This window comes from Echinops telfairi, unplaced genomic scaffold, assembly GCF_000313985.2.
Source record: "Echinops telfairi isolate 266 unplaced genomic scaffold, ASM31398v2 ScPeMD7_7468;HRSCAF=8506_0, whole genome shotgun sequence".
Classification (NCBI taxonomy): Eukaryota; Metazoa; Chordata; class Mammalia; order Afrosoricida; family Tenrecidae; genus Echinops; species Echinops telfairi.
The window spans coordinates 61,742,815-61,760,369 of NW_022111369.1; the positions used below are offsets into that span (position 1 = coordinate 61,742,815).

The window sequence follows — 17,555 nt, forward strand, 5'->3', positions numbered from 1 at the left end:
TCCTGGGTTTTCTAAGTGGAGATGGGGTAATATTATAGTACAATGGCTCAGACCACCAGCTGAAACCAAACTGTGGGAGTTTGATCCTAGCTCTAGCCTTTATAACTCCAGGCAACTCAACCTAAGCAAAGTTTTCCCTAACCTCTGATATCAGTGGACTTATCAGTTAAAAAACAAACAAACAAACAAAAAGATTCCTGGTGGCATACTGGGTTGTCTGTTGAGCTGCTGATTGCAAGGTCAGCAGTTTGAAACTACCAGCCACTCCATGGGAGAAGGAAACTTTTCTGTTCTGCCCTCTAGGTTTGCTATGAATTGGAATTGACTTGAAAGCAGGGAGCTTGGGTTTGTTGGTATTTGGGGTTGTTTGTTGTTGTTGTTGTTGTTGGTTTAACCAAAAAATTGGATATTAATGATACTACATCTAATTCAGAACCTTCATGGAGCTGTTCTGCTCTGGCATGTAGGGCCATTAGGAGTCATGATGCATACACTGGCTGGCAGTGGGTCTGGATGTTGGCCATATCATTCTACACATTATTGTATGCATGACATATCATAATTATATGCATTGTTACTATTTATTTCCTTTTCACTGGTTGATCCTATGATGTATGATCTCAGATGGTAAAATCAAAACAGGATCTGCTAATTTTTTAAATTACTTTATTAATGATTGGGAAGTAATACATATATCATATCATTCCATAATTCAATCGTATCCAGCAGAATTTTACATTTGCTACCACAATCAGTTCCTTTACTATATGGACTTCTTGACATTACCTCCCCTCTCCCCACCACCACCACCACCGCTGTACTCCCCATCCCCTGAGACCCTGATTCTACTTGCTATCTCTTTACATTCATCAATCCTAGGTTTTATATACCAAAAAATGAAAAAATATAACACAACCTAACACCTCTGGGATACACCCTAATATGTACAAACAAATGAAACAATTCAAATCAAATATAATGAAAATTTTGGAAACGAGCTCAGGTCCAGTGTTCATCATAGAGGGGATCTGCTGACAAAGTTTCAACTGTTCAATCCAACTTTATGCCTTTGATTGTCTATATTCAGCTCTCCAATGCACGGTCTAGTGATCACTTTCCTCCTGTAGAGGAAGTTTAGAGGGAGGCTTATTTCCTATGTCGTTCTACTAATAGATCTTGGGCTCCTACTGTCATCTGTAGCCTTCTATAAGCCAGATTCTTACACTTTAGGCTCTGATACAAATCCTTCCTTTGACTTCCGATTGTATGCTTCACAATCCTGCGGTGACTGATGATGGCATGCTTCTTCCATGTGGACTTAGTTGACGTCTCACTTGGATAGCTGCATGTTTGGAGACAAGCCTTTAAGACCCCAGACCTTATTTTATCTAATAACCGGGCGCCATCTAATTTCTTCACCACATTTTGCTGTAGCCCCCATCTCTTCTGTGTTCCTTTCCTCAGGACAAGTATCAAGATGTAAGAACTAATTGTTCTTAAGTTGGGTCTAGGATTTGGTATAAACCCAGAACCCCTTCCTGGATCTCTGTTGCGTTTATTTGGGCGCTGACACAAATGTCATGTCATTGCTTCTTTCAGTCACATCAAGCAGAGTCTCTTTTAAATCTCTGCAGTCTCTGCTGTCTGCAGTCAGTACCATTTTTACTGAATTGAACTTTAAATCATGTGCATTGAAATACCATATCCAACACAATTGGTTTCAATATGGTCCATGGGGCAGCAGCTCCAACAAGCATTCGTTTAGGCCCTTCTCTGGGCATTGAGGATACCACTATGCATCAAGCAGACACGTTCCTTGCCATCGTGGAGTTTATATTCTAACATTGGGGAGACTGTCCAAAACCGCATAAACAAATATTATGAGGATAAAACAAGAGAATGACTTAAGGGATTTAAGGGAAGAAGGTGAGCAGGGGATCAGAAAGGCTTCTTTGAGAAATCATTTGTTCTGAGTGATGAGAAGCAGCCGATCACGCCATGTCCAGCCTGTGCTGAGAAAATACGTGTACAGTTGACCTTTGAATGTTTAGGGTTTGAACTGTGCAGGTCCACTATGCGTGGATTTTTTCCCCTGTTGTTTTGCAGTGAGCTGAAGTGTTACACGTATTGGCTGTGTAGTGCTAATCATCTCTGCATGAGCTGTTTTGTTTCTTAACTGTTCACTTGGAGATTATTAGTATCACACGGTGTTTAAGCAGATACATCTCACTGGATTACAACAAGAAGTTCATACCAGTGAACTTCAAGGGTCACCTATAAATATTTCCCACTGCTCAGGAGCGTGGCCCCTCTCATTACCTTGCCACATGCCAGCTATACACAAATGCTAAGGCAGGTAATGCTCAATGTGCAGGACAACTAAAAGAAGAGCAAGCTAGCAAGATAAAAATGAGTGAAGGAGTAAGTAGTAGAGTGATAAGAGGTAGCATTGGCAAGCTAGGAACAAGTCAAGTTATGAAGTGTTATGTTCTTTGTAAAGAGTCCTGGTGGCACTACATGTGAGGCATGGTGCTGCCAAGTACCAGGCCAGCAATGAGGCTGCTTGCCCCATAAAGATGGGCAGTCACAGAGACCGGTATGCACAAGGCCCCTACAAGGCAGAATCAAATCAATGGCAATTGGTTTTTTTGTTTTCATTAGTAAGGTATCGAATTTGGGCAAACACTTCAAATGATTTGAAAGTTATAAGGGAAAATTCAAAGCAAAGGATAATTATCCTTATATGATTATAAAATGATCGTTTATTCTTGTATGAAACATTATAGCTGCTGTAAGTAATCCAAACGGCACAGGGGTTAAGCGCTCAGCTGCGAACAGAATCATGCAGCAGTCTGCTTCCGTAGAGACTGCAGTCTGGGCAACCCTCGGGGCAGTTCGAACCCTGTCCTCTAGGCTTCCGATGAGTCAGATGAGTCCGGTGGCACGCAATGACTGCGTGCCTGCTGCTGTGGGAGAAGGCGAAGGCATGGCCCCTGCACTCGGAGACTTTCTAATCTTATTGGCAAAGGAAATTGTGCTGAGATGAGGGGATGGAATTTTAACAAAGTAGAATACTTAGCTTGAGGATCATGCCTGAAAAGAAGGAAGTTTTCTATCATCTGAATGTAACCATAGCAGTTTGAAAATTATTTTCAAGCTCAAAAACTCACTGCCATCAAGTCAGTTCTGATGCTGAGCAGCCCTGTAAGACAGTAAGACAGGGTAGAACCGCCCGAGTGCGTTTTCAAGACCGTAACTCTTTATGGGAGTGGAAAGTCTCATCTGTCTCCATGGAGTGGCTGGTGGTTTCAAACTGTTAACAGCCTGACATGTAGCTCACTACACCACCAGGGATCTTTTTTTTCATCGCTATCCCTGGCTTGAATGAATTGCTAACTCATAAAGGAGAAGCCTTGCAGAAGGAAAGTGGTACAGGCTCACGGCTAGGAAAAATCAGAAAACAGAAAGTGGATGGAGAGTCAAAGATAGGTAGAATTCTGGAAGATAAAAAGGAAAGAGAGAGAAAACAGACTTTTGCATCTACTGGAACATCAGTATTCTCTAGGGAGAGTAATTAAATGGAAAAGCCAAGCATACTGTGATCAATTTATTCAGGTAAATTGAAAACATTACAACAGCTCAATCAAACCAGACAGTTTGGGCCTTGATTCCATACCAGAATATCAGAGAACTCTTCTAAGCAGTGAGTTCTAATAAAGGCAAGAGAAAAGCCCCAATGTCTGAATTTGGAATATATATCGCTCTGAAGAGGACTGAGTGATTGGCTACTAAATAGTAAGATGTTTCCATTAAACTAAACTTTGTTTAACTTGTCTGCATTTTATAGATAGGCTCTTTGAGTACACTGGGCTTTTAAACATGGTAATATTTAAAAAGGTCTCAAATCAGGAGCTTTTTAAGTTTGATTTCAAGGGGAAAAAGTATACGTAATCTCTAAATTGTCAGCAGACTAAATACTTAAGGTAAATATTTTTATCTACGAGGAGCTAGACAAGGAACACCACAAATGCTTTTCCCAGAATCATATGTAGCCAAAATTACACTAATCCTAAAGCCAAATCATGTCAAGTGATGTGAGAGTATCATGTATCAAGCTAAACCTCTTATAGCTAGCAACTTTAGACTCTGAACAAAAAAAAAATAGATTTTAAATCTCAGAAGGTAAGAAAACATGCAAAAGCTAGAAGAAAACCAGCCCCCAAAAGAATAAACAATTCGGTATTAAATCAATATTTATACTGCTTTTCCCATGAGTCCAGCTCAAATATGGCGCATGTGGGAAAGTAGAACTTCAAAATCAAGGAGCTCTGTTGCTGGCCTGCGGATTCAGATCCTCAAGTCTGATACTTCCAGAGTGCCTGGAAATGGCAGGAGGGGTTTTCAGAAAAAGGGGCACACAGAGCATACCCACGCTAAATGAATATTCCCTGAATCCTCGATGCCTGAATGTGTTCACCCGGGCACACATGAAAAAGAGAATGACTGCTGATGAAATGGGCGGACCCCGTGGCGTTCACAATGGGCTCAAACAAAGGAACACGTGTGCGGACCGAGCAGGACCTGGCAGGTTACGGTGTGTAGTGCCTAGGGCTTCTGGGAGTCTGAACCAGCTTGACAGCGCCAACCAACAAGAACCCACGAAAACCCTGAGACGCCCACAGGGGGAAAAAACACCCCGAAGTCGGAAAATAAAAATGAACAAAGGTTTCAGCTACTATCCACCATGGCTGTAGTCAGATCCTGTCAAAGCCATTCCAACACCTTATGACCCAATGTTCAACAGGACAAGATACTGCCAAGTTCTGCAGCAACCTCACAACTGTTATGATATGTAAGCCATTGTTACAGCCATGAGGTCCATTTATCTTGTTGAGGGCCAACAGGGAAAGAGAGTCTTCTCTCAGAGATGCTACCTCTGGCCTCCTAAACTTTTGCTTGAGAAAACTCAGTCTCTGTTGGTTAAGGCCAACCACGTGTGGTCTATCTGTTACAGCAGCACAAGATAACCAAGACTAGTATTATGACACACAGTTTTCAAACTCCTTCATATGTACATGGGATAATAATAAGGCTCTATCATTACCTGTACCTTATCATCATCCCTGTAGCAACTTTGAATCTCTAGCTTCCCTCTTCCTGAATCTCTCCTAAAAAACCAGGATGCATACCAGCAATACGCCAATCAAAAGCAAACATAGGACTTTATCTCTTCAGTTGTATCAACTCCACTAGTTAAGTTTGTCGTGCAAACAGTGTGGTATTTAAAGACACCAACTCCTGGTTAAATTCAATAAAAGAGAAGACATTCGATTCCGCTTTTAATATAATGGTTGAGTGATCTTCCCCTTTCCTCTTAGAAGCTTGCAAACAGTTGCACTTAAATGACATATGTGCTCTGGCCCCAGCCAATTTGCATTCAGGAATCCCTAGCGCTTGCATCAGTGCCCTGGAGCATGAAGTGGCACTGTTCATTTATTACTCATTAATTTTAATAGTCTTGGCTGGTCAGTCAAGTCCAGGGGCATCTGTACTGGAGCTGCAAACATAGTTGCTTTATCTTGATTTATTTTTTCACCAGCTGCACTGAACCATCTTTTTATGTAAGTACCGGTGCTGAATCTAGACGCCAGGAGAGTCTCAGCCTCCAAGGTGATAAAGACTATAGATTCATGGATCCCTCAGGCATCATTTGAAACCAGCGATAGTGTTTGCAATGTTGAAAAATAGATTTCACAGTACAACCAGCCTGTAAGTAGATGCTACCTCTGAACCACTTTCATAAGAACCTGCATCACAATGCCTCCCCATTTGCAAACAGATCTGCTTAAGAGGGAATGGTTACATGGATTGCCTATGATCAGGTCTTGGCTCAAAGACACTGGAGGAATCTACCAGAGATTCATACCAAGTGAGCAGCTGAAGAAATGTCCCCCTTCAGTGTCAGCTCTCAGTTCTGTGATCTCGCCCTTTCCCCCAGACAATTCGATTAGATGCATATTCACTGAGTGGACTGAAATGTGCAGCAGGGGGCCCATGTGGAATGGCACTGGCCACACAAGGAGTTGTTAGTCCCCTCCAGGAACATACACTGTCCAATAAAACTAGCTGCCTTGCCCTGTAGAGGGGTCAGACAACATGAAAGGGCCACGTCCTCTTTCTGCCCACCTTCTCATGTGGCATGCCTCAGCAGAGCGGTTCAATGCTGCTCTCTTGGTCTACAATTCCTGAGGCCTTTTGTGTGTGTGTGTGTGTGTGTGTGTGTGTGTGGTGGGCTGAAAGGGATGGAAGGCAGGAAGAAAATGGTGGGACACTCTGTCAGGGGGCTATGTCTATTTGTCAAGTCCTGAGAATGTGGCAATAAAAGGTTACACATAAACCACATAAGCCTAAATGCATATTATTTAGGTAGTCGAGAGGAAACGATGTGGATCAAGTGAAGCAACTGGCAGTCTTCCCAAACACGATCCAGGTCGATATCAGTAGATGTGTCCTCTTCTTCATAGCTGTCGTTGGAGAGACGATGGGTCTAATGGCTCTCCGGTGCCATGAGCACGCATCCAGAGCCCGGCTCCCCCATGTCACCTTTTCTTCTCCGTGCCACCCCTCCTTCTCTATCTCACAGCCGACTACGAGCCTTTTAAAACGAAGAACAGGTCCATCATTTCTTCTCTGTGTAAATCTTCCAAGTCATTTCCAAGACACAGAGCAAAATCCTGCATCCCTTATCCTAGCCCAACAAAGCTGTGTGATTGGACACTTTTCAAAATAAAAAAACTATTTGTGTAATCCGTATTTCCGAATGAAGGACATTATTGCAATGAGCAATAGCCAATGGTGATGAGATATAATATTAATAAATTGCTTTTAACCAGTGTTGGCACTTTGTCTTGTGGAGTGTCAGCAAATCGACTCTGATTCCTGGTGGCCCCACAGGACGGAGGAGCACGATCCCATACCCATAGGGTTTTCTGGGCTGTAATCTTTTCGGAAGCGGATTGCTAGGGTTTTCTTTTGCAGGGTGGCTCAAACCCATTCAAACTGACAGGACAGAATTGAACAGCCCTTGTGGTTTTCTGAGACCAGAAGTCCTCATGGGAGCGTCTATCACATACCCAACCTGTTGCAGTGCCAGGGCTTCTAGAGAGGTTTTAATGGCCAGGGTGTGGGTTAGTAGTGATAGTGCTGGCAGGTAAGCCTTATACTGCTAACTACAAGGTTGGTGGTTAAAAAACGATCAACCACTCCATGGGAGAAAGATGAGGCTACCTTCTGTCAAGCTCCATAGGTCACTGTGAGCTGACGCGAGTCCCTGGCATTCGGTTGTTCTGGTTAGCAGCCAATGGCTTGATGATTGTACCACCGGGGCTCGTGTTGGCACTTAAAGGAAACATAAAGTTTGTTTTTCCCAGCAAATCTCTTCTCCTGAAATCTCGTGTTAGAACCTAAACTGACCGACAAATCCTCCCTGCCTGCAGTGTCTAACTTCCAGTCGAGAGGAATAAAGTGGAGAAGCGCTGTGCTGATTGTCTTAGGAAAACCCAGTGAATGCAGCAAACTAGAAGATTCTCCCTGATGAGCTGCAGTGATGGGAACTTACGCACTTAGGTGCAGGATTCTGTCAACCCCCAAGATATTCACACATGTATATACTAATGGTCTCCCATTCAAACTAAACAAAAGGCAGTCCTTACTTTGGCTTCAATCATTCTATTCTAGACCTGAAGAGGAAAAAAATTCTTGATGGGATTTTGGATAAGCATGTTAGGGAATTTACTGATTCTGAACAGGAAAAATGACCCTTATTTGCTTCATTCAGAATGGAATGAATTTGCTGTTTTTAATGCGTTTTATATTTAACTATGAAAAGCACTCATCTCAAATATTGGGACTCCCTAAGCAATCAGTGGGTATTTGACCACACTACCCACTATATACAGAATAATCTCCTGTTCCCTTGTTGCCATCATTCTCACCTCAAAGCTCAATAAATTCCCACAAGCTTTAACTTGAAAATTGCTCTCCAATCTTCATGTCATATACTTCGAAACTTGAGCATATTTGTAATTACCTCTTGGTTGTCTGGAGATAAAGTAACGGCTTTGTGAATGTTTTAAATCTGCCATGGGCTCAGGGAGGTGCCAGCTGTACTCAGATTAACTAGAACCCTTCGACTCCTCCTGTTAACAACAGATGGTTGTGGCTGTGATCAGGGGCTGCCTAGTCAGTTCAGCCTTACTGCGACCCCATGTCTGTCAGAGCAGACCTGGGCCCCACAGCATTCTTAAGGCTGTGACCTTCAGGAAGCAGAGCACCAGGTCTCTCTTCCAAAGTGCCTCTGGGTTGATTTGAACTGCCAATCTCTTAAAGTAGCGGTCTAGCACTTACCTAGGGACTGCTCAAAAAGAGAATGCAGATTGAGGGGACTTTAATCTAGGACAAAATGAGCTCAAGTCTGTTTGGTCTTTTTGACCAGTATGTCGACTGACTTGGAGGCACCTCAATGTTTAAAGGTACTTTCCTAGATTTTTCAGTCACCCAAGAAGATCTGTAGCCATTGAGATTCAAATGGAACTCAGAGAAATATCTCAAAGTCTCAGTTTCAGAGTGTAGTTTGAGAGTAAGTCCAAATCTTTAAAAAAAAATGATAGGGAATCATAGAAACCTTCACTGAACAAAAATGTTAGTATGCAGCTATTGCTTCTGAGTATACCCTCCATCTAGGTCTACGTACTCTGAAACGAATGCTTCCATCTCTGACCCTCTCTTCAAGAATGCTGCACTCTCTGATGATGTATGCCACATCGCAACATCCATTTTAGCATCCTCAGGGGACCCACATTATGTTCTCCTTAAATTTTCTTTGAGTTTGGGGAGTAAAATAAAAACCAAAAACCAGTTGAATGGGCTAGATCATGATTGTAGTGTGGGTAAGGTTTCGCAAAAGAAATTCTCGTAAGACAGCCCTTGATACCATCAACAAATTAGCAGGTACATTGTTATGTTGAAAAGAAAACTTGGTGAACTTGGTGAAATTCCCTGGCCTTTTGTCCCCCAGCTATGTAGTTCTTCATTTTCTGAAAATATCTCCCTAATAATTCCTTGTATTTGTTTACTCACTCGGCAAGCATTTGCTCAGCCCCGCCTTAGGAGAACTTTGGGCTCTATTGTGGGGAAAAGGAGGGGAATAGACAGTGACCCACTACACCATTACCATGCAAGTTACATCTCAGGGAGGACACGCTGACTTCCATAAGGCCACGGCTGCTAAAAACCTCAAAGACTGTGATGCGACTCTAGCTCACCTGAGTTGCAATGAGATGAAATCAACTCCACCACAATGGGTTGGATTGGGTTTTTAAATCGCACCCTTCACGACTATCACAAGACTTTATATATTTGTGGACGACCTCCCTGATGAGCGGCCAGCTAGGTAGTAAGGTGGGCAAGAGCATTCGAGAAGAAAACACAAGAGATTCCAGATGCTCAGACAACTCAAGGGAATCGATACACACCCTCAACGACCAGACAGACAAGAGCAGAAAGCTCAATGGGCAGTGGGAGGAAATGAGGACAGAGCTGCTGGCAGGTGCCAAATCGCTCAGAGCTGTGCAGGCCAGGCGAAGAAATCTGAATCTTTGTAAAAAAGAATATAGACAGCAAAACACAGACTGAGTAGTCATACCGACATGTACAATTCAATAACGTTGATTACATCCTTTTGCGTTGTGTGCCATCCAGCTTCCTCCTTTCTGAGTTGCTTCTCCTCCATTTCTAGAAATTTACTGCTTGCTACTGTTTTATTGAATCTTCCGGGTGGTTGTTGTCACTTTGATCCCATAATGTTGTGCTGTTAAGTGAGTTCTATCATAGGGTCCCTATGTGTGTACAATGAAACAAAACAATGCCTGGTCCCTCGCCATCCTCACAACTGTTATGTTTGAGTTCATGGCTGCAGCCACTGTGTCTATCCATTTCTCTGACTCTCTTCCTCTATTTTGCTGACCCTCCCAAGTACGATGTCCCTTTTCAGGGACTGGTCTCTCCGGATAACATGTCCAAAGCACATGAGACAAAGTCTCCAAATCTTTGCTTCTAAGGAGCATTCTGGCTATACTTCTTCCAAGACAGCTTTATTTGTTCTTCGGGCAGCCCATGGCGCATTCGATGTTCCTTGCCAGAATCACAATTCAAACGCATTCATTCTTCTTCTGTGTTCCTCAGTCACTGCCCAACTTCCATGTGCATTTGTGGGTGTTGAAAATATCATGGCTTGCATCAGGTGCGTTCGAATCCTCAAAGTAACATCTTTGCTCTTAATACTTTACAGAAGTCTTATACAGCAGATTTGCCCAATGAAATATGTGGTTTGATTTCTTGGCTGCTGCTTTCATGAGCATTGATTGTGGATCCAAGCAAGCTGAAATCCTTGATAACTTGAATCTTTTCTCCATGTATCATAATGGTATCAATTGGTCTAAGGGTGAGCATTTTTGCTTTCTTTATATTGAATTGCTAGTCACACTGAAGGCTGTAGTTCTTGATCTTCATCAATAAGTGCTTCAAATTATCTTTGCTTTTAGCGTACAAGGTTGTGTCATCTGCATATGATAAGTTATTAATAAGCCTTTCCATCGGTGTGAGATCCTTATAAGACAAAGAAAAGTATTACAATGAGCCCATATAGATAATTCTTATAAGAGCATAACATTAATGAAACTAAATGACTAGGTGGTTTTAAGAAGATTTCAGGGGATGCTTTTGATTTAAAGTTTAGAGATGATCTCATGACAATAAGTTCATGAGTTCATTCAGCCTCCCTTGCTGCAGAAAGAATGGAGTCCATGAGAATTTGAAATTGTGCTCTACATTTTCTGCTTCTTGAACAGGATTCTTTTACAGAATCTTTGATCAAGCTGTTCAGTCTTGGTAACTGAGCATCAGCCAGTTCTGTAAGGAATTTGCATTTATTCTATGTCTTGGAAACCACCTAGATGACTTGTAGAGATAATATGTGATAGATTGTACATTTTAAAAACATCTTTTCAGCTACTATGTAGAAAAAATGTAAAGGCTGCCTTTCTAAAAAGAGAAAGATCAATTATGAAGCCAGACGTGATGGTACAAAGAAGTGGTCAGAATCAAGCTATTGAAAGATCAAGTCATTATAATGTTAATATACTCATTAGGAGGAGTAAGAGAAAAGGCAGAACACAAGATTAATATAACTATCTGGAAAGTTTTCTGGAAAATTGCTAGTTATTCCACTTTGTCTTTATCTTTCTCCATGATTGCCTGGGAAAAAAATCATTTTATCTGCCTAAGTATAAGTAATGGATATAATTATATCTATATTATAACTACACAGAAATATAATATAAATATATCCCTTGAGTATTATAATGCCTACTTTTTTGGATTTATATAGGTTTTTACTTCACCTTCTATTGCTTCTTGCCAACATCTACATTTTCACTGTTGACAACTAGTTACTAGTTGTCAAAAGGACCATACAACAGAGCTGTCCATCCTTCTTCCTCCCGCAAAATGTTTCCAGGAGTCCCAGGCCAAAGGAGCAGAGTTGGGCAGCCCTCGTGACAGCAATAACTGACAGCAGCAAGATGACTATGACAGATCACATGAGAAGGTGGGAGGATGGAGGATGAGGCTGTGGAAGCTGTCTGATCCCAACAGGTGAAGGCAGCCATTCCCACCAGACAGCATCCTTATGTGGACTGTAAGCTCCCAGAGGGCAGTAACTCAGCACGCTCTGCAGCCAGCACTACTCCACTCTGCCTCTTGCTGCGCCAATCAGTCCACTCAGTAAATACGAATCTAATGGAATTGACTAGCAAGAAGGAAATCATGTTTGCAAAGTAGATGGAGCCCAGAGGCATTTCTCAACAGGGCTTTAAAACTGCCATGGAAAACAAGCTTATATTTTATTCCAATTATACTGAAATGAGTTCTGCTGCATTTATATATTGAAAATATCCAGAACAGTTAAATTCAGCGAGTAGCAACATTTTTCACAGCCCTAAGGCACCCTTTGTCACACTGCAGCGGCTTGCATGTTGCTATGTTCCTTGAAGCTATGCTACTGGTATTTCAAATATCAGCAGTCACTTGCTCACGGTAGACAAGTTTCAGCAGAGCTTTTAGAATAGACTGACTTGGAAGAAAAACCGGTGATCTGCTTCCAAACAGTACCCAGTGAAAACCTATGGAGAGCAATGGTGCAATCGGGCAACGGTTCTGCGTACACAAGGAAGTGATGAGCCAGAGTCAACTGGAGACAGCAACAAGAGACTCTTTGTGGTAAAAGCTTGGCTATTGATCAAAAACATGGAAGATTCTAGTCTGCCCATCTTGCCTCAAAAGAAAACCTTGACACTTACTGATTCATGTCTTTCCCTATTTGTGGAACACCAGCTTTGAAAGGTCTAGTAAAGTGTGCTATGAATTAAAAATGATTATAACCGGAGACACTATGCAGCAGTTCTACTCTCACATGCATGGGGTTGCCATGAGTCTGATCACCTCAACACAGGCTGGTTTGGGCGGAGGGTCACAGAAGAGGAGCGCTTGAGTGAGGAGCAAAGGGATGGGGAAAGCTAGAAAGTGGACGCGGTCATTCGCTTAGGGATCTCTTGAAGTGAGCAGGAGTCATCGAATCTGTGAGTGCTAGCCTTCAGTCACTTGAGAACTTCCCTCATGGTTTCTGCCACACCATATTACTGCCTGTACAATTATTCGTTCGTTCATTCAAGAGATCTTCATTGCATGTGATTCTATACCAAACACTTTTCTCAGTTCTGTGAAAGCAACAAGAAAAGAGACAAAGTCTCCGCCTTCCTGGAGCACTAATGGAGCACTCAGAGACGGGCGTGCAAACTGAAGGCAAGAGAAAGACGCAAGGGTCTACAGCAGACGTGTTAAGACTGAGGTGCCATGGCACATCCGCGTAGACCTTTGTAGTCCCATGTGTAGTAAAGTCCAGGGAAACGTATTGAAAGGTGATTTACGTACAATTTTCATATACTAATAAAATATGTAGATGAGGGCAGACATAAGAGAACACGTACAAAATAAAGGGTTAACACGGTGGTTGGGTTTTTCTAAGCAAATTAAACTATAGGTATAAAAGTGTTTGGGTTTCTTCATAAGGCTACCTGCTTTTTTACCCTCTCCACTTTTAATCATTTCAGGAGGGAGTGAAATTATTGCCTGTTTTCTTCCAAGAAAAAATAAGCATCAATAGTTCAAAAGCCTTGTCTGTTTTGTTTACCATTGTCTCCCCAGTGCTGTTGTGAAAATATTTGCTCAGACTCTGAATTGAAAAGCAAGATCTTATGGTTTATAATCACTGCACTGCAGGAAGGAAGGCGAATGTTCACCAGTCGGAAACTGAGCTCTCCTTTGTCTTAGAACCCCTCCACAGCATGCCTGTGGGCAGCACACAGGAGCGTGTCCTGGTCTTCAAGGGGAAATGAAAGAGAAGCACAGCAGAGGCAAAGGGATGGACACAAGGGAGCAAACTCCAGAAGGGTGATTTAAAAGCCGAAGACCCTGTTCTTTTGTCCTTTATTCAGTAAAACATTTATAATCTGTGGGGACTGGAGGGTGCTATGAGTTAATGTGTACAACCCCTCCAATATATATTTTGGAATCATATCCCCTAAAACAATAAATTAAATCCCATTGGAAACAAGGTCCTCTTTTATCTGAATCAGACTGTATCAGGGTAGATTTTTTCCCCAACCCTAATCACTTCCAAGATTTAATGAGGGACCACAGGTGCCATGTGAAGTTTCTTCAGGAGCCAACGACCACTGGAACTACAGAAACTGAAAGAAACAAAGATATTCCTGGAGGAGGGGTGGACAGAGAAAGAGACTTTCCCTAACCCAGTGCCTTGAGTTTGGACTTCTAACCTTATAAACCATGTGACTATAAAGTCTTCAAAGTCACCCACTTGGGATGTTTTTGTTACCACCAAGTAGAGAATAATGGCAAGGGTGTCACAGTATATCTCTGTCCAATGGAATAAGACATTGGTATTGCTTGTCAGTATCTTCAGTTTTCTGAACTATGGTACTTGATGCTGATTGCTGATCTGATTGCTGGAGCTGATTGCTCTCCCAGGGTCGACAGTACCTGGTATATAGTTTACACTCAATAAGTTTTATACATAAAGGAATGAGTAGATGAGTGAGCTATTCATATTTTGAATTTTAATTCTTGTTCCACCTCTTATAATATAGGTACACCGCTCTAGTCAGTGGGATGAGAGGAGAGGTTGAAGGTAGGATTATCAAGTCCTTGGGAATTCTATATTCTCTGGTCTCTCTCATAAGTCTTCTAAAACTGACACTGTGATTATCCATCTGATGGGGAAGTACCAGTTGCTATGGAGTTGACCCCAACTCACAGCACCACTATCTGTGTTAGAATAAAAATGTGCTCCACAGAGACTTCAATGACTGATTTTCTAGAAGTAGATCACTAGACTTTTCTTCTGAGGAATCTCTGGGTGGACTGGATCCACCAATCTTTTCATTTGAAACGTCCAAACATGTTAACAAGTTGCCCAAACCAGAGACTCTAGAGGGGAAGACAAAGGGCTTGATTGCTGACCTTCCTGACACCTCAGTGATAGCTCTATCCATTTGCTCCAAATTTAAATTCATTGATATTCCCAATGTAAAATACCACCACCAAAAACACAGTGATGTTGGCTTGAAGAATACGTTATATAATTCTCATATAAGATATGTTGTAGCTCTACCAGCGGGGATGGAAGACGTGATGTCGCACAGGAAGTTCTCGGCGCCCCGGCACAGGTCTCTGGGCTTCCTGCCTCGGAAGCGCAGCAGCCGGCACCGCGGGAAGGTGAAGTTTCCCCAAGGATGACGCCTCCAAGCCAGTCCACCTTAAGGCCTTCCTGGGCTCCAAGGCCGGCATGACCCACATTGTGAGGGAGGTCCACAGGCCAGACTCCAAGGTGAACAAGAAGGAAGTGGTGGAGGCAGTGACCATCGTGGAGACCCCTCCCACGGTGGTGGTGGGCATCGTGGGCTCTGTGGAGACACCGCGCGGCCTCCAGACGTTCAAGACGGTCTTTGCCAAACCATCAGTGATGGGTGCCAGCGGCGCTTCTACAAGCATTGGCACAAGTCGAAGAAGAGGGCTTTCACCAAGTACTGCAAGAAGTGGCAGGAGGACGAGGGCAAGAGGCAGCTGGAGACAGACTTCAGCAGCATGAAGAAGTACTGCCAGGTCATCCGAGTCATCGCCCACACCCAGATGCGCCTGCTCCCTCTGCGCCAGAAGAAGGCGCACTTGATGGAGATCCAGGTGAACCGGGACTCCATGGCTGAGAAGCTGGACTGGGCCCGAGAGAAGCTGGAGCAGCAGGTGCCAGTGAACCAGGTGTTCGGACAGGATGAAATGATCGATGTCATTGGGGTGACCAAAGGCAAAGGCTACAAAGGGGTCACCAGTCGTTGGCACACCAAGAAGCTGACCCGAAAGACCCACCAAGGGTTGCATAAGGTGGCATGTATCGGGGCCTGGCATCTCGCCCGCGTGGCCTTCTCGGTGGCCCGCGCTGGGCATAAAGGCTACCACCACCACACAGAGATCAACAAGAAGATCTACAAGATCGGCCAGGGCTACCTCATCAAGGGGCAAGCTTATCAAGAACAACGCCTCCACCAACTACGTTCTCTCTGACAAGAGCATCAACCCCCTGGGCGGCTTTGTCCACACGGTGAAGTGACCAATGACTTTGTCCTGCTGAAGGGCTGTGTGGTGGGGACCAAGAAGCGAGTGCTCACTCTACACAAGTCCCTGCTGGTGCAGACCAAGTGCCTCGCCCTGGAGAAGATTGACCTCAAGTTCATTGACACCACCTCCAAATTTGGCCATGGCCGTTTCCAGACCGTGGAAGAGAAGAAAGCTTTAATGGGACCACTCAAGAAAGACCAAATTGCCAAGGAAGAAGGCTCATAACAGATGGTGCAGCTGGTGGGATCGCAATAAAGACTTCTTTTCCAGCGGGGGGGAAAAAAAGAATATGTTGTATAACAATACAATAAATATTACCCAAACTCAGTCCTCAGTCACTGGTACCACAGAACAATTTCAGATTTCCCCTATTACTACTAGTCCAGGTACATTACGCCAAACCGTACCTGGATCGTAAGTGCCCCATACCTTTGAGTGAATCAGAGGGAGAGACAAATCCAAGGAGAGGCAGAGGAAGCATACCTACTTCCTCCATTCATATGCACCCTTCTGAGAAGTCAGTGGGGAGAAGTAAGAGAAGAGAACGGGACAAGAAATTGGTTAGACGTGTTCTACCCATAGCTTCTCTCTTGGGGATTGGAGCAGAATGCCTCTCTCGTGATGGCTACATCTTTGTTCTGGTGGCACTACCTGCCAATGGACTGCTGCCACCAGCAGCTCCATTGGAGAAAGATGAAGCTATCTGCTCTCCTAAAGACTTAGAAAGCCTTAAAAACTCTGTACAGGGTTGCTGTGAGTCGGGATGTACTTTATGACAGTTGGTTTGGTTTGTGGCAACATGGGAAGTCCCTGGTAGTACAAAGGGGTAAGCACCTGACCACTAACCAAAATGTTGGTTGTGAGAACCCACCAAGTGCCCTGGAAGCTTCCTGGATGTGCTTCCAGGAAGTCACACCTTGAAACCCCTAGGGGGGTGCTTCTACATTGCACACAGAGGATCATTATGTGTGTTAGTCTGGGTAGACTAAAGAAACAAATTCATAAACATGCATATGTATATAAGGGAAAGGTTTATATATAAGAAGAATTGAACATTGAGAAAACATCCAAACCCAGTCCAGTCCAAGGCCATAAATCTGATATTAGCTCATATGTCCAATACCAGTCTATCAAGTCCTCTTCAGACTCATGAAACACACGCAATGAAGCCAGTGTGTAGAAAAATCTTTGGATCCAGTGGCGTTGTAAGCACCTCAGTGCTGGCAGGAGTCTCTCTGTGGCTTCTCTGGTTTCTGAGATCTGGTTGTGTCCATGTGGCTTATCTTCTGCAATGTCTCCCAGGGAGTCAACCGAGAGAGACAGTGTCTCTGCCTCTAAGGAGGATGTCCCATATTTCCCAGAATTCTCAGGAGAAGGCCATGCCCACACAGTCTCCTTGGCTATCTCCAGATTGACAGCCTAGACTCCACCCCTACACTCTTAATCCTTCAATTGACACCAGATTAGGTGACTACCGCGCTATGAGTTGAAGTCAGCTCCAACAACAACACATTGGAAAGATGAGGAGTCAATCATTAGACCACCGAGCAGTTATTTGAACATTAACAGTACTTTAGGAAATCGACTCCTCTATGATGTTCTTTGATGCCATAAATTTGGTCTCCCTCTCATCGTCACCCCATTTGGTACAAAGTAGAACGACGCTATCGGGGTCTCCCCCTCGTAATCGTGATAAAGCAATTCCCCAAGCCTTTCTTCTCTGAGGTCCCTGCGGTTATGTCGTTGGG

The 17,555-nt window shown here is 43.5% G+C and overlaps 1 protein-coding gene and 1 pseudogene across 1 annotated transcript in view; both read left to right on the forward strand.

Moving 5' to 3' along the window:
* GABRB1 (gamma-aminobutyric acid type A receptor subunit beta1) overlaps nucleotides 1-17,555 on the forward strand; it is a 522,015-nt gene that overhangs the window by 494,828 nt on the left and 9,632 nt on the right. The window lies entirely within an intron of this gene.
* On the forward strand, nucleotides 14,809-16,032 carry LOC101661824 (annotated as a pseudogene).